At 33.3% G+C, this 25,026-nt stretch overlaps 1 long non-coding RNA gene across 1 annotated transcript in view; it reads right to left on the reverse strand.

Annotated features, from left to right (window-relative positions):
• Positions 1 to 2,838: 2,838 nt before the first annotated feature.
• Positions 2,839 to 25,026, reverse strand: part of LOC137622941 (uncharacterized) — a 204,554-nt gene continuing 182,366 nt past the window's right edge. Inside the window, exon 3 of the long non-coding RNA XR_011040528.1 lies at positions 2,839 to 2,901. This is a non-coding gene — a long non-coding RNA (uncharacterized lncRNA). The remainder of the gene's footprint in view (positions 2,902 to 25,026) is intronic.

Genomic DNA, 25,026 nt, shown 5'->3' on the forward strand with positions numbered 1-25,026 from the left:
TAAGTTTAAGTATATGTATATGCATATACAAAATATATATATATATATATATATATATATATATATATATATATATTTATATATATATATATAATTACATATATATATATATATTATATATATATTATATATATATATATATATATATATTATATATATTATATATATTATATATATACTTATACATATATATATATATATATATATATATAAATATATATAAAATATAGATTGATACATATATATACACATACGCATGCACTAAAAGAGCAACATGGATTCAAGAGCAAATTAAAGTAAGAGGATATTCTAGCAATATGTAAGGAAAGGGAATGGACATATGTGTATAGTTATGTATAAGCTTTTAGTATATGTATATGCATATATGTGTATATATATATACACATATACATATATACTTACCGAAACAAAAGAGCAACATGGATACAAGAGCAAACTAAAGTTGATTGATGGATTGATTTAAAGTTTTCTAAATGGGGTCCACTCTGAGACCACCCTCATCCACAAATTGCCAAACCAGCGGGTTGTAGTTAGGGAAGGGGGGGGGGGGTTAAATCTGTATGGGTGTGTGCGCATATCTAAATATTTAGACGTCATTATTAACGGGACGGGTACACTAGTATTTAATTCATTTATCCCTCAGGTGCGCAGATAATTGATTCATTATCAGTTATCTGGCATCCTGACATCTAAGGTCATTGACGCCTATATTATTTGTTATAAATAAATAACTAAATGGTAATTCAATTTAAAACAATAGAAGAAAAAACATCCTCATAACAGTCAAATAGCCTTCAGAAGACCTGCTTCTGAAATTTAAAAATACCACTAGTATGGTACGACACATCTTGTCCAAGAATCTTGGCATAGGATGAACCTGCCATCCTCACCTTGAGCCTCAGATATCTATTTCTTTCACAACTCGAGATGTCATTTTAAAAGTCAAATATCTTTCAGAAGACCTGCTTCTGAAACTTAAAAATACTACTAGTATGGTACGGCACATCATGTCCAAGAATCTTGGCATAGGATGAACCTGCCATCCTCACCTTGAGCCTCAGATATCTATTTCTTTCACAACTCGAGATGTCATTTTAAAAGTCAAATATCTTTCAGAAGACCTGCTTCTGAAACTTAAAAATACTACTAGTATGGTACGGCACATCATGTCCAAGAATCTTGGCATAGGATGAACCTGCCATCCTCACCTTGAGCCTCAGATATCTATTTCTTTCACAACTCGAGATGTCATTTTAAAAGTCAAATATCTTTCAGAAGACCTGCTTCTGAAACTTAAAAATACTACTAGTATGGTACGGCACATCATGTCCAAGAATCTTGGCATAGGATGAACCTGCCATCCTCACCTTGAGCCTCAGATATCTATTTCTTTCACAACTCGAGATGTCATTTTAAAAGTCAAATATCTTTCAGAAGACCTGCTTCTGAAACTTAAAAATACTACTAGTATGGTACGGCACATCATGTCCAAGAATCTTGGCAAGGAGGAACCTGCCATCCTCACCTTGAGCTTCAAACAAATGTCTATTTCTTTCGTTACTATAAAGCGGGCTTCTAGTCAACAAATGTCCCACTATCAAGGGTACCAAACATTCATCACAATAGGGCTGATGTTGCCCGGTCATAAAAAACGCAGTGTGTCAACAAATGTCGTAATAAAAAGGAATGCTATCACTGAAATCATCATTAGGTTCTCTGTAAATTCAGTCATTAAATGGAAACACAGTAGGCTGAATTGATTAATAAATACTTATTTCATCGGAATTGATCAATAAATACTTATTTTATCGGAATTGATCAATAAATATTTATCTTATCGGAATTGGTCAATAAATACTTATTTTATCGGGATTGATCAATAAATACTTATTCTATCGGAATTGATCAATAAATATTTATTTTAGCAGATTTGATCAATAAATATTTATTCTATCAGAATTGATCAATAAATACTTATTCTATCGGAATTTATCAATAAATACTTATTTTATCAGATTTGATCAATAAATACTTATTTTATCGGAATTGATCAATAAATACTTATTTCATCGGAATTGATCAATATTTATTTTATCGGAATTGATCAATAAATACTTATTTCATCGGAATTGATCAATATTTATTTATTTTATCGGAATTGATCAATAAATACTTATTTCATCGGAATTGATCAATAAATACTTATTTTATCGGAATTGATCAATAAATACTTATTTTACGAGATCTTTCTTATACCCCATTAAATAACTTCCTAAACTTTTTATTTTCTCTTATTAAGAAATATACTTTTACAATTTATAATGTTGTATATACATCATAATATATTTAAATGAATAAATTTTGTAATTAACGTGTATTTACAATTGCACCTTTCACTATTCATCTATATATGTTTTGAAATAAAAAAACATATCGACCCTTGAATATTTAGGCCTATGCTATAAAAAGATTCAGCTTTTTATCAACTACATAGGCCTAAACAACTACGAACGATATCAGTACTGAATCTCAAGCTTGTAAATAACAGCTTATGTAAATAACCCAAACAAACAATAAACACAAACAATAAAGACAAAGAAACAACAATTCTCTCTTTAAAAGTAATATGAATTCAAATTTATTACTTCAGTTTCATTCCACGAGAAATAATTCAATTTCGAAATAACGCATCAAAACCACGTAAATGTGTCTTGTATGCCTATTCATTGTCAAATAATCGACATAGATAACAAAAAAACTAAAAGAAATTTTTTTTCAGAAACTTCAAGAGAGAGCGACAAGACTTTCCAATCTTACCTTGATAACACCTTTCCAGTCAGGACAATCTTGATTTGTCTCTCGGTGTGTTAAAGGTCAGGCCTGGGGTATAAAAAGAAATAATTATAGATTAGTATATATGAAGTAAAACAAATGGATGGTTGTATACTTTTCATATATAAAATACACACACATATACAGTACATACATACACAAATACACACACACACACACATATATATATATATATATATATATATATATATATATATATATATATATATATACACATACACATATACGAAGGCACTTCCCCAATTTTGGGGGGTAGCCGACATCAACAAATGAAACAAAACAAAAAGGGGACCTCTACTCTCTACGTTCCTCCCAGCCTGACAAGGGACTCAACCGAGTTCATCTGGTACTGCTAGGGTGCCACAGCCCACCCTCCCCCGTTATCCACCACAGATGAAGCTTCATAATGCTGAATCCCCTACTGCTGCTACCTCCACGGTCATCTAAGGCACCGGAGGAAGCAGCAGGGCCTACTGGAACTGCGTCACAATCGCTCGCCATTCATTCCTATTTCTAGCACGCTCTCTTGCCTCTCTCACATCTATCCTCCTATCACCCAGAGCTTTCTTCACTCCATCCATCCACCCAAACCTTGGCCTTCCTCTTGTACTTCTCCCATCAACTCTTGCATCCATCGCCTTCTTTAGCAGACAGCCATTTTCCATTCTCTCAACATGGCCAAACCACCTCAACACATTCATATCCACTCTAGCTGCTAACTCATTTGTTACACCCGTTTTCACCCTCACCACTTCGTTCCTAACCCTATCTACTCGAGATACACCAGCCATACTCCTTAGACACTTCATCTCAAACACATTCAAATATATATATGTGTGTGTGCGTGTGTGTATGTATATATATGTATGGACATGAGTCATGGTATGACAATGAAACAATCTCCAATAGATTTAGTAGATTTGAGAACAAAGCCCTCAGAAGGATATTGGTAGTTAAATGGCTGGACAGGATTAGAAATGAAACTATAGGAGAGATTACTCGAGTGCCATAAGAGGATGACATCATGATGAAGGGTAGATGGAGATGGTTTGGCCATGCTCTTCGCACTCCCCTAAGAGAGATTAGTTCACAAAACGTTCAGTTGGGGACTCCACAAGGCACTAGAAGCGTTGGAAGGCCCAGGCCTACATAGGCGAGGACTATAAAGCACTTAGTAGATGATGATAAATGGAGAATTATTGAATAAAAAGCTCAAGATAGAGACGACTGGTGAAATCTAACCGAGGCCCTTTGCGTCAATAGGCGTGGGAGGAGATGATGATGATATATGCAGAAGTTTCTGGTCCACTGCAGAACAAAGGCCTCCTACGTCCTTGTTCATCTCCGGGATTTGCCCATTTCATTACCAAGCTGGCCGTTGCGGAATTAGTGATGGTGGGAGACTTAAGTCTGATCACTTACAGCAAACCAACCTAGTATAGGTGGCCTCGACTAGAACAGCTTTGTTGATCTTTGAAATAAACAAACCGTGTAAACGTCATCCAACGTGTATAAAAAAAAAAAAAAAAAAACCCATATCTAAAAATTTCCAAAAATTCGACATTCATGCTTACCAACAAATGTCATACTTAAAAAAAATCCAACATGCATACTTACCAACAAATGTCATACTAAGCAAAAAAAAAAAAAAAAAAAAAAAAAAAAAAAAAAAAAAAAAAAAATCAAAACTCAAACACAAGCTGAGGAATATCCTTAAATCAAGGCAGCTAACGAAGCCATCATCCATCATGCTTGGACAAAGCAGGATGTCCTTTACTCTCGGGGCTGGTCCATCACTCGACGTCGAGGGCGGACTATCACTCGACGTCGAGGGGGCGGACTATCATTCGACGTCGAAGGGGGAACTGATGGCAGTTCATAATTCAGACTGAAAATCTTCGCCGTTTTGCTTTCGATAAACAAGAGGACGGACTGATCACATCCCGTCTGTCATGCGATCAATTATCGAAGGACATAAATCGTCTCGTACAATATCCCATATTTTTTCCTATACTTTTCAGCGGTGGGGAAAATGCGTAAAAAAAAATACGCAGCTATAATGGAAGTTTTCCCTTCGAAATGCCATTTTGAATTGGTGTTTTGTAAGGAATGAAAATGTCTATTGTTTGATTTGCGATTCTCAAAAATAAAAGTAAATTTTATAAAATGAGTATCTTCATTGGTTCAATAAAAATAAAGGAAAATTTTAAAAATTGCATTAAAAAAACGGTGAATTTTAACGAACGACAATGACTATTGTTTGATTTGCGATTCTCAAAAATAAAAGTAAATTTTATAAAACGAGTATCTCCTTTGTTCAATAAAAATTAAGGAAAATTTCTAAAAATTGCATTAAAAAGACGTTGAATGTCTGGCAACATTTATTCCAGGATTTTTACCGGTTTAAAAAACGGATATATTGACGTAAAGGAGTCATATTACGGTCACCAACCTGTAAAAGATAATAACAAAGTAGGGTAAAATTACGGTCGCCTGTATTTTACTGAAATACGGTTGAGAACAGTATATTTTTACGGATATTTTCCGATTAAAATTACGTTTTTTATTTTTAAGTGATGAAAAAAACTGCGTAACAAAAATACGCAGCTATAGTGAAAGTTTTCCCCTTTTTAACGAAAGATAATGACTATGTTAGATTTGCATTTCTCAAAAATAATAGTAAATCTTAAAAAAAGATTTTCTTGATTTGCAATTTTCAATAAAAATAAATGGTAATTTAAAAAGAATTTCAAAAAAGGGATAATTCAAAAAGAACAAAATCATCATTTCTGATTCTCAAAAATAAAGGAAAAAGGAAAAAAAAACTAACGATTTTCTATTCTCAGGAATAAACGAAAATGATGAAAATGACAAAAGAATACACTTAGATTTACGATTCTCAAATATATATATATATATATATATATATATATATATATATATATATTATATATATATATATATATATAAAAACTACATTGACTTGCAATTCTTAAAAACAATAGGAAACGAAAGAATAAAAACGAGAGAAATGCAATGAATCTGAAACACCGGACGTATTGCATCCATTGCATATCGTGCCGTGACTGTAGTTGCAAAGAGCACAAGTCAATACGCAAGCAATGATTTTCAACACTTCATCCAATCCGTCACACTCTTCTGTCGACCGGACAGAAAGCAAAAGCTGACCTCGTTGCCATGGAAAAGCCAATAAGCTCTGGGGGCAGAGAGAGAGAGAGAGAGAGAGAGAGGAGAGAGAGAGAGGAGAGAGAGAGAGAGAGAGAGTTATAATGTTCGTAGCTATTCTAGTGAAGGGCATTTCCAAGTCCTGAAATTAATATTATTTTGAGAGAGAGAGAGAGAGAGAGAGAGAGAGAGAGAGAGAGAGAGAGAGAGAGAGAGGAGAGATGAGAGAGAGAGAGAGAGAGAGAGAGAGTTATAATGTTCGTAGCTATTCTAGTGAAGGGCATTTCCCAAGTCCTGAAATTAATAATATTTTGAGAGAGAGAGAGAGAGAGAGAGAGAGAGAGAGAGAGAGAGGAGAGAGAGAGAGAGAGAGAGAGAGAGAAAATATACGTGGTTATTTTAGTGAAGGGCATTTCCTTAATCCTAAAATGAATATTATTTTGAGAGAGAGAGAGAGAGAGAGAGGAGAGAGAGAGAGAGAGAGAGGAGGAGAGAGAGAGAGAGAGAGAGTCATAATGTTCGTAGCTATTCGGGTGAAGGGCATTTCCATAGTTCTGTAATTAATATTATTTTGAGAGAGAGAGAGAGAGGAGAGAGAGAGAGGAGAGAGAGAGAGAGAGAGAGAGAGAGAGAGAGAGAGAGAGAGAGAGAGAGTCATAGTGTTCGTAGCTATTCTAGTAAAGGGCATTTCCTTAGTCCTGTAATTAATATTATTTTGAGAGAGAGAGAGAGAGAGAGAGAGAGAGAGAGAGAGAGAGAGAGAGAGAGAGAGAGAGAGAGAGTCATAATGCTCGTAGCTATTCTAATAAAGAGCATTTCCTTAGTCATGAAATGAATATTATTTTCAGAGAGAGAGAGAGAGAGAGAGAGAGAGAGAGAGAGAGAGAGTAGAGAGAGGAGAGAGAGAGAGAGAGAGTCATAATGCTCGTAGCTATTCTAATAAAGAGCATTTCCTTAGTCATGAAATGAATATTATTTTCAGAGAGAGAGAGAGAGAGAGAGAGAGAGAGAGAGAGAGAGAGAGAGAGAGAGAGAGAGAGAGAGAGTGTTCAATGTTCGTAGCTATTCTAGTGAAGGGCATTTCCTTAGCCCTGTAATTAATATTATTTTCACAGAGAGAGAGAGAGAGAGAGAGAGAGAGAGAGAGAGAGAGAGAGAGAGTCGATGATATTACAGATTTACTAATGATTATTAACAAAGTGAAATTGCTTGAAATAAATCACTGTAAATAGGAAAAAAAAATTGGCTTACTAAGGATTTAATGTTTTTGAATATAAATTATTTATATATATATTATTTTCTTTATTGTTGTTGAAATTATTTTGTAATAATGTATACAGAATTATATAGGATATGTCTAGAGAATTCTTCCGTATTATAATTATTATTATTATTATTATTATTATTATTATTATTTTTATTCTTATTATTTTTTATTATTATCATTATCATTATTTTTATTATTATCATTATCATTATTATTATTATTATTATTATTATTATTATTATTATTATTATTATTACTAGCTAAGCTATTACCCTAGTTGGACAAGCTGGATGCTACAAGTCAAAGATCTCCAACATGGGAAAAATAGCCCAGTGAGGAGAGGAAATAAGGAAATAAATAAACAACATGAAAAGTCATGAACAATTAAAATAAAGTATTCTAAGAACAGTGACATGATAAAAAGCAAGACTTGTTCTTTATATATATATATATATATATATATATATATATATATATATATATATATACATACGGTCACGCCCAGAGAAGGAGTAATCACACCCTGGTTCAAAGGTGGTGGGTCTACACGTGTGAATATATATATATATATATTTTAGCCGTCATTTTTGACGGATTGCGTACACTAGCATTATTATACTTATCTTGCTTCCAGAGAAAAGTGGCCATGAAATCCATATAAAAGTAAAGGAAAAGTAAAGTATTCTGGATGTCCAAAGACTTGACACTCGTTGAAGTAACAGAATAGATGTTGAATTAAAAAGTAATATCGCGGAATAATAGGCCTACCGCGTGATAGGCTTATTCTCGCGTAAAATACCATAACACAAACGAGCCTTGAAATTAAGTTAAGCTCGCTGAAAAGAATTTTTGAGAGAAAAAAGTAAATCTAATTATTTCCTGTACGAACTACGGCGAAAAAAAATTTTAATTATTCGTACTAGGTCTAGAGAACAGTGTTTATAATTAAAACAAATATTTTTTTTTTTTTATTAAACTTTTGAACATAAGTAACGTAACCAAAAAGACCAGAGGGGCACTCAGTAGGGAGCAGACCTCCGCCGCGGCAGTTTACTTCTCGACCTTTTGCTCGACCTTGACCTTGACATGTATTAATTGGCGTGGATTTTCACACACTCGAATATGAACCAAGTTTGAAGTCTCTGTGACAACGATGTCCTAACTTATGACTGGATTACGTGAAGTGGACATTTGTTTGACCGTGACCTTGGGACCTTCACAAATTTAATCATTTCGGGCTTTTTACATAACAGTTAATCCTTGCAAGTTTCATTACTCTACGATTAAAATTGTGGCCAAGATGTTCACAAACAAACAAACACACACATTTTATTTCAATTACACTTGTTTTGTTAGTTTTCATTATCGATATAGGAAATATATACTCTAATGTTATTACTGTTCTTAAAAAAATCAATTTTTCCTGGCTTCCTTTCCTCACTGGGCTATTTTCGCTGTTGGAGCCCCTGGCCATATAACATCCTGCTTTTAAAGGTTTAAAGGCTGCTCATGAATGGCAAAGGTAAGGGACAAAGACATGGCCCTATCAAGCAGGACAATGCTCTACAGACCTGACCATATATCGATGCCCAAGTCCCCTCTCCACCAAAGCTAGGACCAAGGAGGGCTAGGCAATGGCTGCTGAGGACTCAACAGATAGAAATATAAGCTACCAAAACCCTCCATCCTTAGCTCCCAAGGATGGTGAGGTTGCAGCGACCAAAGGAACTAACGAGTTTGAGAGGGACTCGAACCCCAGTCTGGCGCCCCACCAGTCAGGGACGTTACCACATCGGCCACCACAATTTTTCCAACTGGTGTTATAGTTTAGCAAATAATAATAATAATAATAATAATACCAATTCTCACTCTCATTATAGAAAGTATAATTTAAAACCTTTTGGGTTATTGAGTATTGTGAGGCAACAATGAACTGTCGATCTGATAGAGCGTTAATAGGTTCAGCTTGCTTATAATTAGTATAAATGTGCCAGACCTTACCTGATAATGTCTGTTTGAGGTGAAATGATCGTTGTTTAAAGAGTTGTTTAATAATTCATTGTAAAATAACTTGGGATAAAGAAGTTGCCAAAGGCAAAACACTGAACAAAGTATCATTCATCCAACACTATCAATTTGTAGATTTTCTATTCGTTTAGATATCTTCTCTGGCCATTTGATCATTGTAGTATTTAAGTTACCAATCAGAGCTTGGAGATCAACTGCATCTATTTACTTTTCTTTTGTTAGACTGAGGCCATTTAGCGATTCAGTCTATTCCTGCATAGACTGTGGTGGCCTGTTGGTAACGCTCCTTGCCTGGTGATTGCCAGACTGGGGTTCTAGTCCCACTCGAACTCGTTAGTTTCTTTGGTCGCTGTAACCTCGCCATCCTTGTGAGCTAAGGATTGAGGGTTTAGGGGAGCCTACAGGTCTATCTGCTTAGTCATCAGCAGCCATTGCCTAGCCCTCCTTGGTTCTAGCTTGGGTGGAGAGGGAGCTTGGGTGCTTATCCTATATGTATATAGTCAGTCTCTAGGCCGGCATTGTCCTACTCGATAGGGCAATGTCACTGTCCCTTGCCCCTGCCCTTCATGAGCGGCCTTTAAAACCTTTAAATCAGTCTTTATGATCTGACTTAGGAAAGAATTCTCTCGACTGAAGCTGATGATGAATGAGGTAGAACCGATGAATTTAACATGAATTGGGATAGCAAAGAAAATATTACTTACTTTGCTAGATTATAATTCGTGAAGTTATGGTGGCCTACTGGAAACATCCCTGCCTGGCGTTCCGCCGGGATGGGGTTCGATTCCTGCTCAAGCTCAATAGTGTCTTGCGCCAGCAACCTTTTTGGGAGCCCATAGATCTATCTGCTGAGTCATCAACAATCATTGTCTGGCCCTTCCAGGTCCTAGCTTGGATGGAGAGCGGTCTTGGGCGCTGATCATATGTATATATGGTCAGTCTCTAGGGCAATGTCCTGTTACCTAGGTCAAGGTCAAGGTCACTTGCCTCTGCTTTAAAAACCTGATCTTTACCAAAAAATAGCACTGGGGGGGGGGGGGGGAGGGTGCCAACAGTACACCACGCGTAATGCACTTTACGCATTACTTAAAAAGGCCATTTACGTGTCCTTCAAGCCCATAGTTGCACCCACTTTGTAACCTTCTAAGTTTCCTTCATTCTAGCGTATTTCCTTTCCCCTTCCTGTCCAGCTTATCTTACTGAATCGCCTCCTTGGCCCTAACAGTCGAGTTTTAAGTTGCATAGCTATTTAATGCTTGACGCATGCAATGCTTTCAGTTGCAAATTAATACGCCCAGCTTTTAAGCGTAAACCGATATTGCGTAAAGCGTAATACTCTAATTTAACTTATTATCCATTAAAATGTCACCACTAATTACCATTATGCAATTAATATTCTTGAAAATACAATTAATTTCTGGTAAAATATTGGTATTTGTTAACTGACCCTGCAGAGAGAGAGAGAGAGAGAGAGAGAGAGAGAGAGAGAGAGAGAGAGAGAGAGAAAGAGCGAGAGAGAGAGAAAGAGCGAGAGAGAGTAGCATAGTCCATTAAGAAAATTATTGATATCGAAGATATTATTAAATCAAAATACTTACTGAATATCGGACCGCATGAGAGAGAGAGAGAGAGAGAGAGAGAGAGAGAGAGAGAGGAGAGAGAGAGAGAGAGAGAGTAGCATAGTCCGTTAAGAAAATTATTGATATCGAAGATGTTATTAAATCAAAATACTTACTGAATATCGGATCGCATGAGAGAGAGAGAGAGAGAGAGAGAGAGAGAGAGAGAGAGAGAGAGAGAGAGAGAGAGAGAGAGAGAGAGAGAGAGTAGCATAGTCCATTAAGAAAATTATTGATATCGAAGATATTATTAAATCAAAATACTTACTGAATATTGGACCGCATGAGAAAGAGAGAGAGAGAGAGCCTTACCTTATTTCCTTATCCTTATTTTTTGTTTGGGTTCCCCCAGGTCCCTCAGTGTGGAGGCACCTCGTATATCCACCAGAGAGTTGCTAATGCATCTTCCGGTGTATTTTGCATCTTCCAGTCTTGGATGGTCTGGGATGCATCTTAGGTATTTATCGAGCTTATTCTTAAAGACATCTACGCTCACTCCTGAGAGAGAGAGAGAGAGAGAGAGAGAGAGAGAGAGGAGAGAGAGAGAGAGAGAGAGAGAGAGAGAGAGCGAGAGAGCATAATCGTTTTTATAGAAGTAAATACTTGAGCAAGCGGCCATAACAGTTAACCCTACATGTACAGTTGTACACAGGCATTCCTGGCACACTCCACTCTGTGAAAGTGTACCCGGCCATACCCTTACTGCGCTGCGAGTAACATAACATATAGCATAGAGAGAGATAGCATTGGTGGTGGGGAGGGGGGTAAAAATAGGAACTCGTCGCGCAGTAAGGGTATGACGTGGTACGTTTCTTCAGAGCGAGGTGTGCTAGAAACTCCTGTATTAAACTATACTTCTTTACGTACCCTGGGTAGCTTTAGTAGTAGTAGTAATAAGAAGAAGAAGAAGAAGAAGAAGAAGTATATAGACTCAAAATCATCTAAAACCAGTTCAAGATTAAGGATGTGGTTATTTACTAAGAAAAAAAAATTCTTAGGAAACACAAAGTCAACCTAACTTCTTAGAGAACAATAACAGTCAACATAAGTAAAGCGAAATCAATGAATGAAGATTACTTTCCCATTTCCTAGCGGAAGGATGACCCGTCTAGTTCGCCGAAAGATGAAACCAAAAGTGGAACCTAAAAAAGGCCTTCGGCTTCAACTAAACTTTCTTCGAAGGGCGTTTCCGAGGAAGATTTCTTAATCCCTTCATGCGTCATAAACTCCCCAAAACCAACATATTCCATTAAGTCCATAATGTGACCCAATGATAAAAAGCCTGAAATGGGACCGATATGGGGAAAAAAGTGCCAAGATTTACTAAAGGATAAAAGAGGGGAGCCCTAAACCAAGTTTGTTAATTTTTCAATAGAGGGTTGGCTAGATTTCGGCCATATGTACGAAGTTTTAATTTTACTGGTTTCTAGTGGCTCTGTATATTTTCATACATAATTAGAATATCAAAGAAAAAAAATCTTAAAATCCGAAATGTGGATATGTAATTATTTCAGAAGAAAACTTCTCAGGTACTCGATCTAAATTTGATTTTATAATAATGCAATAATTAGAATTAACTTACTACAATTAGAAATTTTACAAGGCTAAGTTTGTCGCTGTCAAGAAGCACGTAAACGAACAAACACACATACATATATATATTATGTATATATATATATGTGTGTGTGTGTGCCTGTCTATTTTATTTATATATATATATATATATATATACACACATATATATACACACTATGTGTATAGTCTCTTTGCCTCTGGCATCTGATAGAGGCAATGTGTGTGTGTGTGTGTGTGTGTGTGTGTATTTCATCACCCACTTTATATACTTGAAAACTTGGGCCTCAAAAGAGTTAGACCTCCGGGTTTCTCCATACCTTTCGTAACCTGAGCTACCGTAAGACAACATATGACAATACTCAACATTACAAATGACAACATAATGTTATTCAACAATGACAAACCACAATAGTAATATTTGTTTTCTCAATATTAAACACGATGGAAAAAATTAAAAAGCAACACCCACTACACGTTCGAAAAGTAATACTGGTTTTAACATTAATCCCGATGGAAAAAAAATTAAATAGTAACAATTTCTCGCATTAAGCAAGATTCTAATATTGCTTTGCCGTTTCCGGCAAAAAATACTGCATTGAATAAGCTTCATATTGCAATATGCAATATAAAGAACTAGATTCCACTCTCTTCAGTGCAATATTATCGTCATGGGAGATTCAAATGATGGGGACACTTTGCTAGAACTGGTAACTTAGGAAACCTTTCTCCCCTTAGGGTGAAATAGAGGCCAGTGCCCCCCTAGCTGGGGGGTTCTGGGAGAAGGAGGGGAGAAGGAGGGGAGCTGGAAGGGACTAGGGGGGGTCCTAGGAGGGTCTCTGGACCCCCAGGATTCAAGCCTCATGTTGTAATTCTCTTTTTATTGCCCGTTTGCATTACGGTCCTCTGTGACTCTGAATCTGGGGAGGAAGAGTTGAGGATGAGGGGAGGGCGGAGGAGGGGAGGAAGAGGAGAGGAGGAGGGGAGGAAGAGGGAAGGAGGAGGGGAGGAAGAGGGGTGGATGAGGGGAAGGAAAAGGTGGGAGGTCGCGACAGGAAGAGGGGAAAAGATATATAGGACAAAGGGGAATGGGAGAGAGGTCAAAAGGGCTCTTTAAGCAAGGAAGAAAAAAGGCTTTCCCAGAAAATGATGGGGAATTAGTGTCTGGTGTGTGTGTGTCTTTTAGGGGCCCAAAGGGAATATATGGACGTCTTGTTTTCGCTCTGATACCATCAAAGGAATTCTTGTTTAGCTAGATTTTAGTCAAATGCAAAACTGGAGAGAGAGAGAGAGAGAGAGAGAGAGAGAGAGAGAGAGAGAGAGAGAGTGTCATAATATTCTTAGCTATTCTAGTGAAGGGCATTTCCTTAGTGCTGAAACTATTATTATTTTGAGAGAGAGAGAGAGAGAGAGAGAGAGAGAGAGAGAGAGAGGAGAGTCATAATATTCTTAGCTATTCTAGTGAAGGGCATTTCCTTAGTGCTGAAACTATTATTATTTTGAGAGAGAGAGAGAGAGAGAGAGAGAGAGAGAGAGAGAGTCATAATATTCGTAGGTATTCTAGTGAATGGTATTTCCAAATAAAAGGTAATTTGGATGAAATGTTGAAAAAGAAGATGTAATTTGGATAAAATAAGAAGAAAAGGTTAAAGTAATTAGTATGAAAAAAAAAGAAAAAGGAAATGTAATCTGGATGGAATAAGAAAGGTAATTTGAATGAAATAAGAAAAAGGTAATGTAATTTAGATGAAATAAGAAAAGGAAAATGTTATCTGGATGGAATAAGGAATTTAAAAAAAAAGGAAATGTAATCAGGAAGGAATAAGAAAGGTAATTTGGATGAAATAAGAAAAAGTAAATGTAATTTGGATGAAGTAAGAAAAAGGAATTGCAATCTGGATGGAATAAGAAAAGGGAAATGTAATTTGTATAAAATAAGAAAAAAAGGAAAAATAATTTGATGAAATAAGAAAAAGGAAATGTAATCTGGATGGAATAAGAAAGGTAATTTGGATGAAATGAGAAAAAGTAAATGTAATTTGGATGAAGTAAGAAAAAGGAAATGCAATCTGGATGGAATAAGAAAAGCGAAATGTAATTTGTATAAAATAAGAAAAAAAAGGAAAAGTAATTTAGCTGAAATTAAGAAAAAGTAAATTGGCAACATTTCCAAAAGGCGACACTGCAAGCAGATGACACTGCAAAAAAGACGACATTGCAGAAAGGCAACATTGACAAAAAGTGATCATGCAAACAGGCGACACTGCTAAAAGACGACACTGCAAAAAGACGACATTGCAGAAAGGCAACTTTGACAAAAGGCGATGTAATTTGGATGAAGTAAGAAAAAGGAAATGCAATCTGGATGGAATAAGAAAAAGGAAATGTAATTTGTATAAAATAAGAAAAAAAAGTAATTTAGATGAAATAAGAAAAAGGAAATGTAATCTGGATGGAATAAGAAAGGTAATTTGAATGAAATAAAAAATAGGAAAGGTAATCTGGATGAAATAAGAAAAACTAAATGTAATTTGGATGAAATAAGGAAAAAGAAAGTGTAATCTGGATGGAATAAGAAAAAGGAAATGTAATTTGGATGGAATAAGAAAATGAAAGGAAATTTGGATGAAATGAGAAAAAGGATAGGTATTTTTAATTACTTTTGCTATTGCATCCATGATGAAGTGGTCATAAATTAGAGATGGGTCATATATAACAACATTGTTATCTGGTATTCAAAACTTCTCTCTCTCTCTCTCTCCTCTCTCTCTCTCTCTCTCTCTCTCTCTCTCTCTCTCACATGATTAGCACAGAAAATAACATTATTATTATTATCAATATTATTATTAATATCATTATTATCATTCTTATTATTATTACTTGCTAAGTTACAACCCTGGTTGGAAAAGCAGGATGCTATAAGCCCAGGGTCCCCAACAGGGAAAATAGCCCAGTGAGGAAAGGAAACAACGAAAAATAAAATACTTTCAGAACAATAACATCATCTAAATAGATATTTCCTATATAAACTACAAAAACTTTAACAAAACAAGAGAAAGAGTAACCAGATAGAATAGTGTGTCCGAGTGTACCACAAAAACACAAAAGCATCTCTTACTTAAGTTTCTTCCACAAAATACAAATATTATGAATAATAAAGACAATAAAATGTATAAAACATGAATTAATCAAATTACTCAATAAACACAACTGATTCTTAGACGATCATGACAAAACTTCACAGAAGTCCATAACACTAAATAGCTCTAATGGTTTTCCCCTGTCTAGGGTTAGAGTTCTCTTGTTTGAGGGTACACTCGGCCACACTGTTCTATCTAATTTCTCTTCCTCTTGTTTTGTTACAGCTGTGTTAGTTTTTTATAGTTTATATAGAAAATATTTATTTTAATGTTGTTACTGTTCTTACGTTTTATTTTTCCTTGTTTACTTTCCTCACTGGGCTATTTTCCCCGTTGGAACCTCTGGGCTTATAGTATCCTGCTTTTCCAACTAGGGTTGTACCTTAGCAAGCAAGCAATAATAATAATAATACTAATAATAATAACAATAATAATAATAATAAGAAGAAGAAGAAGAAGAACAATAATAATAATAAAAATAATAATAATAATAATAATAATAATAATAACAATAACAAAAGTAATAATAATAATAATAATAATAATAATAATAATAATAACGAATAACTGTCATCAACATCATCGTTGAATTCAAACTTCAACAAAGGCGCAAAAAGAAGAAACAATTCTTGCGCAATGTACGTCTTCAAATTATTCCTGTATTAAAAGTGACACATGAACAAAAAACTATTTATTACCATCAGTTATATGAAAGAATCTTTAAAATCGCAACTGATAGCGTTGAAATGATAGCTGGGGGGGGGGGGGGGGGGGGGGGGGGGGGGGCATTTCGGGCACTCCTCAATTGTCAGGTTAGTGTTGCCATATATGGGGATTTATCCCTAGATTTAGGAATTTGGGTGTCTGATGGGGATATTCTGTACAAATTTCTATGAAGAAGAAACACAGATGAGTAAGCCTTTATATTGTTGCAATTACTTCACCTGCACATATATGAAGCATAGTGAGTAATTTCTAAACTTATATTAGTAAGCCAACATGATCAGAAGAAAATATATTTCTGGAAATGGGGATTTTTGCATTGTTTTAGGGATTTTTTTATCACGAGTTTTAGGAATTTCTAGACTAACCATATGGCAACACTTCACATCGTTATTCATTTGCGATCTTCAATACCTAGCGTTTACTTACCATGATATACCGTCCAGTCAGTAATGACAGCTCTTGGGCCCCGCCACCGACAGCTCTGTCGTACCTCTGTCATTGCTATCGCTTGAGATACGACAGAAAATGCCGCGAAATGGACGGCTGTCACGGAAAAATAAAAATGGGTTGGGATCCGGAATGAATTGAGCCAATACGGTGCCACAATGGGAGCAAATAAGAGTAAAAATCGCCTTATTTAAAGCTGATTAGATGTTTTAAGAAATGTCTTCGTTATTTCTCGTAATCTTTTACAAGATGTCCGAAGTAATGAAGACTATTTATTGTCTGAAACATTCGTGTTATGTATTTTGTAAAATGTGTAGCGTAAGACAATATTATTATTATTATTATTATTAATTGCTAAGCTACAACCCTAGTTGGAAAAGCAGAATGCTATAAGCCCAGGGGCTCCAACAGGGAAAATAGCCTAGTGAGGAAAAGAAACAAGGAAAAAATAAATATTTCAAGAATAATAAAATAAATATCTGCTATGTAAACTATAGAAACTTTAACAAAACATGAGGAAGAGAAATTAGACAGAATCGTGTGACCGAGTGTACCCTCAAGCAAGAGAACTCTAACCCAAGACAGTGGAAGACCATGGTACAGAGGCTTTGGCACTACCCAAGACTAGAGAACAATGGTTTGATTTTGGAGTGTCCTTCTCCTAGAAGAGCTGCTTACCATAGCTGAAGAGTCTCTTCTACCCTTACCAAGTGGAAAGTAGCCACTGAACAATTACAGTGCAGAAGTTAACCCCTTAGTGAAGAAAAATTCTTTGGTATCTCAGTGTTGTCAGGTGTATGAGGACAGAGGAGAATCTGTAAAAATAAATATGACAGAATACTCAGTGTATGTGTTGGCAAAGGGAAAGTGAACCGTAACCAGAGAGAAGGATCCAAGCTAGTACTGTCTGGCCAGTCAAAGGATCCCATAACTCTCTAGTGGTAGTATCTGAACGGGTGGCTGGTGCCCTGGCCAATCTACTATCTCTGCCATTATTATTATTATCATTACTACTAGTTAAGCCATACCCCTATTTGGAAAAGTAGGATGCTATAAGACCAAGGGCTCCAACAGGAAAAAAAAAGCCTAGTGATGAAAGGAAATAAGGAAATATATAAACCTATCTATTTGGTCACTCGCCATGAAGGAAGGGTGTGTCTGGGTGTACTTCTCCAGATGAAGGTGTACCAAGGACTCAGTGTCCAACTGTACGTTATAATGTATAACTTCCCTTATAATGTTTCGAGGTAAAAAAGACATATTTCTCTTCCCCAGATATTAGTAAAACACACAAACCAGCCTTTGATACGAACCTACAAAACAGCTATTGTAAAGGACCGGTGACATTAAATCTCCAAACTCCGGGTCATCTACGCATGCGCTAAGCAGAAGCCACGCCCCTTCTTGGCGCCTTTGCTCGTAGTAAGCAGAAGCCACGCCCCCTTCTTGGCGCCCTTGCTCGTAGTGCGCATGCTTAATGGGGCACCGTGGCAAAGGGTAATACCAATATCCTTTGATTTATTAATATAGTTTTATGTTCAGCTACCATGTTCTCGTCTTTACGATCACGAAAGTATTTTAAAAGCCTCTTGATGTGATGTATAATGTATTTTTCACAACCTTACTCGGATATTAGTGAATCAATAGTTCTTTATAAGTCTAGACCTTATTATTACTGGTATATTTTCAGAATTGTTATATTTATAACGAATGTTTTTTTTTTTTTTTAAATGAGAACTTTTCATTGGAATCAGACAATTTTCAATTGGAAATCAGAATGCAATTTTCATTAGGAAATCAGACAGTTTTCAATATAGACAATTTCAATTTGAAATCAGAGAATTTTCAACTGGAAATAAGAGATTTTTCAACTGGAAATAAGAAAATTGTCAACTGGAAATCAGAAAATTTTCAGTTATAAATCAGACAATTTACAAATAAACATTTTCATTTGGAACCGAGATAAATTTCAATTTGAAGAGAATTTTCAACTGGAAATCCGACAATTTTCAAATAGAAATCAGAATTTTTTAAAATGGAAATCAGATAATTTTGAAGTGGAAATCAGAAAATTTTCAACTGGAAATCAAAAAATTTTCAAATGGAAATCAGAGTTTTCTACTGGAAATCAGACAATGTTCAACTGGTAATCAGACAATTTTCAAACGGAAATCAGAAAACTTTCAAAATTCAGAAAACTTTCCACTGGAAATCAGAAAAATTTCTACGGGAAATCAGAAAATATTCAACAGGAAATCAGAAAACTTTCAAATGGAATTCAGTAAACTTCCAACTGGCCATCAGAAAAATTTCTACGGGAAATCAGAAAATATTCAACGGGAAATCAAAAACTTCCAATTGGAAATAAAAAAAACTTTCAACTGGAAAGCAGAAAAATTTCAACTGGAAATCAGACAATTTTCAACTGGAATTCAGATAATTTTCAACTAGATCTCAAGCAATTTTCAACTGGCTATCAGACAATTTTTAAATGGAAATCAGAAAATTTTCATCTGGAAATCAGCCAATTTTCAACTGAAACTCAGAGTATTTACAAATAAACAATTTTCATTTGGAAGTCAACTTTCAATTTGAAAAGAGACAATTCTATATTCGAAACACATTCTTTTTTATTTTGGAAAAAATTCTAAATAACGAACAAGGAAATGTTCCTCCTTTTCTGAAAATTCGTTTCTTCTGTAATCGCTAGAAAAGGTCAAAACACAAAATGGAGAATATTTATTATGTTCGACAGCTTTTCCCCACCTCGTAAAGCTTTTCACTATTTTTGTCTAACCTTCAGTAATGCCAATTACTTTGTTTCCTTCCAACATAAAAAAGAAGTTCTGCTTAAATCTGGATAAAATAGTTTCATTTCTTAGAGAGAGACAGAGAGAGAGAGAGAGAGAGAGAGAGAGAGAGAGAGAGAAGTCATAATGTTCGTAGTTATTCTAGTGAAGGGCATTTCCTTGGTCCTGAAATTAATATTTTCTGAGAGAGAGAGAGAGAGAGAGAGAGAGAGAGAGAGAGAGAGAGAGAGAGTGTGTGTCACAATATTCGTAGCTATTCTAGTGAAGGGCATTTCCTTATTCCTGAAATTTATAATTGAGAGAGAGAGAGAGAGAGAGAGAGAGAGAGAGCATTTCGACTATTCATGCTCTTTTCATCAAACGATTTCGCTATAGTTTGCGCATCTAGAGAAACGATTGAATAAAAACAGATATGTAAGATTATTTTTAAGCCAATTACAAATGAAAAAGAAATAAAATCGAACTAACTTATATAAAAGATTACATTAAAATAAATTACAAATGACATAGAACTAAATAAAAGCTAACATATATAAAGGTTATTTCAAAATCAATTGCATTTGAAATGAAAAATAAATAATTATTAAGAGAATTAAAAGGTTATTTATAACCAACTGAAAGTGGAATAAATATATATAAAAACTAACGGATATAAAAGGCTATTTTATAACCAATTATAAGTTGAACTAAAAGCAAAATGACCCGTAAGATAATTCAATTTCACAATATACAATACCAAACAACTAAGATTGAAAGTATCCAACTGAACACAATTCCAAAAACTCAATAAATACAAAATTTAGAAACCAATATCAGACTCTAATTCCAAAAACTCAATGAATACAAAATTTAGAAACCAATCTCAAACTATAATTCCAAAAACTCAATTCTTACAAAATTTAGAAACCAATCTCAAACTCTAATCCCGCAATAAATACAAAATTTAGAAACCAATCTTAGACACTAATTCCAAAAACTCAATAAATACAAAATTTAGAAACCAATATCAGACTCTAATTCCAAAAACTCAATCAATACAAAATTTAGAAACCAATCTCAAACCATAATTCCAAAAACTCAATAAATACAAAATTTAGAAACCAATCTCAAACTATAATTCCAAAAACTCAATAAATACAAAATTTAGAAACCAATCTCAAACTCTAATTCCGCAATAAATACAAAATTTAGAAACCAATCTTAGACTCTAAATCCAAAAACTCAATAAATACAACATTTAGAAACCAATCTCAGACTCTAATTCCAAAAACTCAATAAATACAAAATTTAGAAACCAATCTCAAACTCTAATTCCAAAAACTCAATAAATACAAAATTTAGACACCAATCTCAGACTCTAATTCCAAAAACTCAATGAATACAAAATTTAGAAACCAATCTCAAACTATAATTCCAAAAACTCAATTCTTACAAAATTTAGAAACCAATCTCAAACTCTAATCCCGCAATAAATACAAAATTTAGAAACCAATCTTAGACACTAATTCCAAAAACTCAATAAATACAAAATTTAGAAACCAATATCAGACTCTAATTCCAAAAACTCAATCAATACAAAATTTAGAAACCAATCTCAAACCATAATTCCAAAAACTCAATAAATACAAAATTTAGAAACCAATCTCAAACTATAATTCCAAAAACTCAATAAATACAAAATTTAGAAACCAATCTCAAACTCTAATTCCGCAATAAATACAAAATTTAGAAACCAATCTTAGACTCTAAATCCAAAAACTCAATAAATACAACATTTAGAAACCAATCTCAGACTCTAATTCCAAAAACTCAATAAATACAACATTTAGAAACCAATCTTAGACTCTAATTCCAAAAACTCAATAAATACAAAATTTAGAAACCAATCTCAAACTCTAATTCCAAAAACTCAATAAATACAAAATTTAGAAACCAATCTCAAACTATAATTCCAAAAAACTCAATAAATACAAAATTTAGAAACCAATCTCAAACTCTAATTCCAAAAACTCAATAAATACAAAATTTAGAAACCAATCTCAGACTCTAATTCCAAAAACTCAATGAATACAAAATTTAGAAACCAATCTCAAACTATAATTCCAAAAACTCAATAAATACAAAATTTAGAAACCAATCTCAAACTCTAATCCCGCAATAAATACAAAATTTAGAAACCAATCTTAAGACTCTAATTCCAAAAACTCAATAAATACAAAATTTAGAAACCAATATCATACTCTAATTCCAAAAACTCAATAAATACAAAATTTAGAAACCAATCTCAAACTATAATTCCAAAAACTCAATAAATACAAAATTTAGAAACCAATCTCAAACTCTAATTCCGCAATAAATACAAAATTTAGAAACCAATCTCAAACTCTAATTCCGCAATAAATACAAAATTTAGAAACCAATCTCAAACTCTAATTCCAAAAACTCAATAAATACAAAATTTAGAAACCAATCTCAGACTCTAATTCCAAAAACTCAATGAATACAAAATTTAGAAACCAATCTCAAACTATAATTCCAAAAACTCAATTCTTACAAAATTTAGAAACCAATCTCAAACTCTAATCCCGCAATAAATACAAAATTTAGAAACCAATCTTAGACTCTAATTCCAAAAACTCAATAAATACAAAATTTAGAAACCAATATCATACTCTAATTCCAAAAACTCAATAAATACAAAATTTAGAAACCAATATCATACTCTAATTCCAAAAACTCAATAAATACAAAATTTAGAAACCAATCTCAAACTATAATTCCAAAACTCAATAAATACAAAATTTAGAAACCAATCTCAAACTCTAATTCCGCAATAAATACAAAATTTAGAAACCAATCTTAGACTCTAAATCCAAAAACTCAATAAATACAACATTTAGAAACCAATATCAGACTCTAATTCCAAAAACTCAATAAATACAACATTTAGAAACCAATCTCAGACTCTAATTCCAAAAACTCAATAAATACAAAATTTAGAAACCAATCTCAAACTCTAATTCCAAAAACTCAATAAATACAAAATTTAGAAACCAATCTCAAACTCTAATTCCAAAAACTCAATAAATACAAAATTTAGAAACCAATCTCAAACTATAATTCCAAAAACTCAATAAATACAAAATTTAGAAACCAATCTCAGACTCTAATTCCGCAATAAATACAAAATTTAGAAACCAATCTTAGACTCTAAATCCAAAAACTCAATAAATACAACATTTAGAAACCAATATTAGACTCTAATTCCAAAAACTTAATAAATACAACATTTAGAAACCAATCTCAGACTCTAATTCCAAAAACTCAATAAATACAAAATTTAGAAACCAATCTCAAACTCTAATTCCAAAAACTCAATAAATACAAAATTTAGAAACCAATCTCAGACTCTAATTCCAAAAACTCAATAAATACAAAATTTAGAAACCAATCTCAGACTCTAATTCCAAAAACTCAATGAATACAAAATTTAGAAACCAATCTCAAACTCTAATCCCGCAATAAATACAAAATTTAGAAACCAATCTTAGACTCTAATTCCAAAAACTCAATAAATACAAAATTTAGAAACCAATATCATACTCTAATTCCAAAAACTCAATAAATACAAAATTTAGAAACCAATCTCAAACTATAATTCCAAAAACTCAATAAATACAAAATTTAGAAACCAATCTCAAACTCTAATTCCGCAATAAATACAAAATTTAGAAACCAATCTCAAACTCTAATTCCAAAAACTCAATAAATACAAAATTTAGAAACCAATCTCAGACTCTAATTCCAAAAACTCAATGAATACAAAATTTAGAAACCAATCTCAAACTATAATTCCAAAAACTCAATTCTTACAAAATTTAGAAACCAATCTCAAACTCTAATCCCGCAATAAATACAAAATTTAGAAACCAATCTTAGACTCTAATTCCAAAAACTCAATAAATACAAAATTTAGAAACCAATATCATACTCTAATTCCAAAAACTCAATAAATAAAAAATTTAGAAACCAATCTCATACTCTAATTCCAAAAACTCAATAAATACAAAATTTAGAAACCAATCTCAAACTATAATTCCAAAAACTCAATAAATACAAAATTTAGAAACCAATCTCAAACTCTAATTCCGCAATAAATACAAAATTTAGAAACCAATCTTAGACTCTAAATCCAAAAACTCAATAAATACAACATTTAGAAACCAATATCAGACTCTAATTCCAAAAACTCAATAAATACAACATTTAGAAACCAATCTCATACTCTAATTCCAAAAACTCAATAAATACAACATTTAGAAACCAATCTGAAACTCTAATTCCAAAAACTCAATAAATACAAAATTTAGAAACCAATCTCAAACTCTAATTCCAAAAACTCAATAAATACAAAATTTAGAAACCAATCTCAAACTATAATTCCAAAAACTCAATAAATACAAAATTTAGAAACCAATCTCAGACTCTAATTCCAAAAACTCAATAAATACAAAATTTAGAAACCAATCTCAAACTCTAATTCCAAAAACTCAATAAATACAAAATTTAGAAACCAATCTCAAACTCTAATTCCAAAAACTCAATAAATACAAAATTTAGAAACCAATCTCAAACTCTAATTCCAAAAACTCAATAAATACAAAATTTAGAAACCAATCTCAAACTATAATTCCAAAAACTCAATAAATACAAAATTTAGAAACCAATCTCAAACTCTAATTCCAAAAACTCAATAAATACAAAATTTAGAAACCAATCTCAAACTCTAATTCCAAAAACTCAATAAATACAAAATTTAGAAACCAATCTTAGACTCTAAATCCAAAAACTCAATCAATACAAAATTTAGAAACCAATCTCAAACTCTAATTCCAAAAACTCAATAAATACAAAATTTAGAAACCAATCTCAAACTCTAATTCCAAAAACTCAATAAATACAAAATTTAGAAACCAATCTCAAACTATAATTCCAAAAACTCAATAAATACAAAATTTAGAAACCAATCTCAGACTCTAATTCCAAAAACTCAATAAATACAACATTTAGAAACCAATCTCATACTCTAATTCCAAAAACTCAATAAATACAACATTTAGAAACCAATCTCAAACTCTAATTCCAAAAACTCAATAAATACAACATTTAGAAACATATCTCAGACTTTAATTCCAAAAACTCAATAAATACGAAATCTAAAGGAAGTAGAATCAAAACAATTCTCTCTTCGTTTTAAACAAAGAATAGTCAAAACAATTCTCTTCGTTTAAAACAAAGAATAATCAAAACAATTCTCTTTTCCTTTTAAACAAACTGTAATCAAAACAAATCTCTCT

The sequence above is a fragment of the Palaemon carinicauda genome, chromosome 2, assembly GCF_036898095.1.
Source record: "Palaemon carinicauda isolate YSFRI2023 chromosome 2, ASM3689809v2, whole genome shotgun sequence".
NCBI classification, from domain to species: domain Eukaryota; kingdom Metazoa; phylum Arthropoda; class Malacostraca; order Decapoda; family Palaemonidae; genus Palaemon; species Palaemon carinicauda.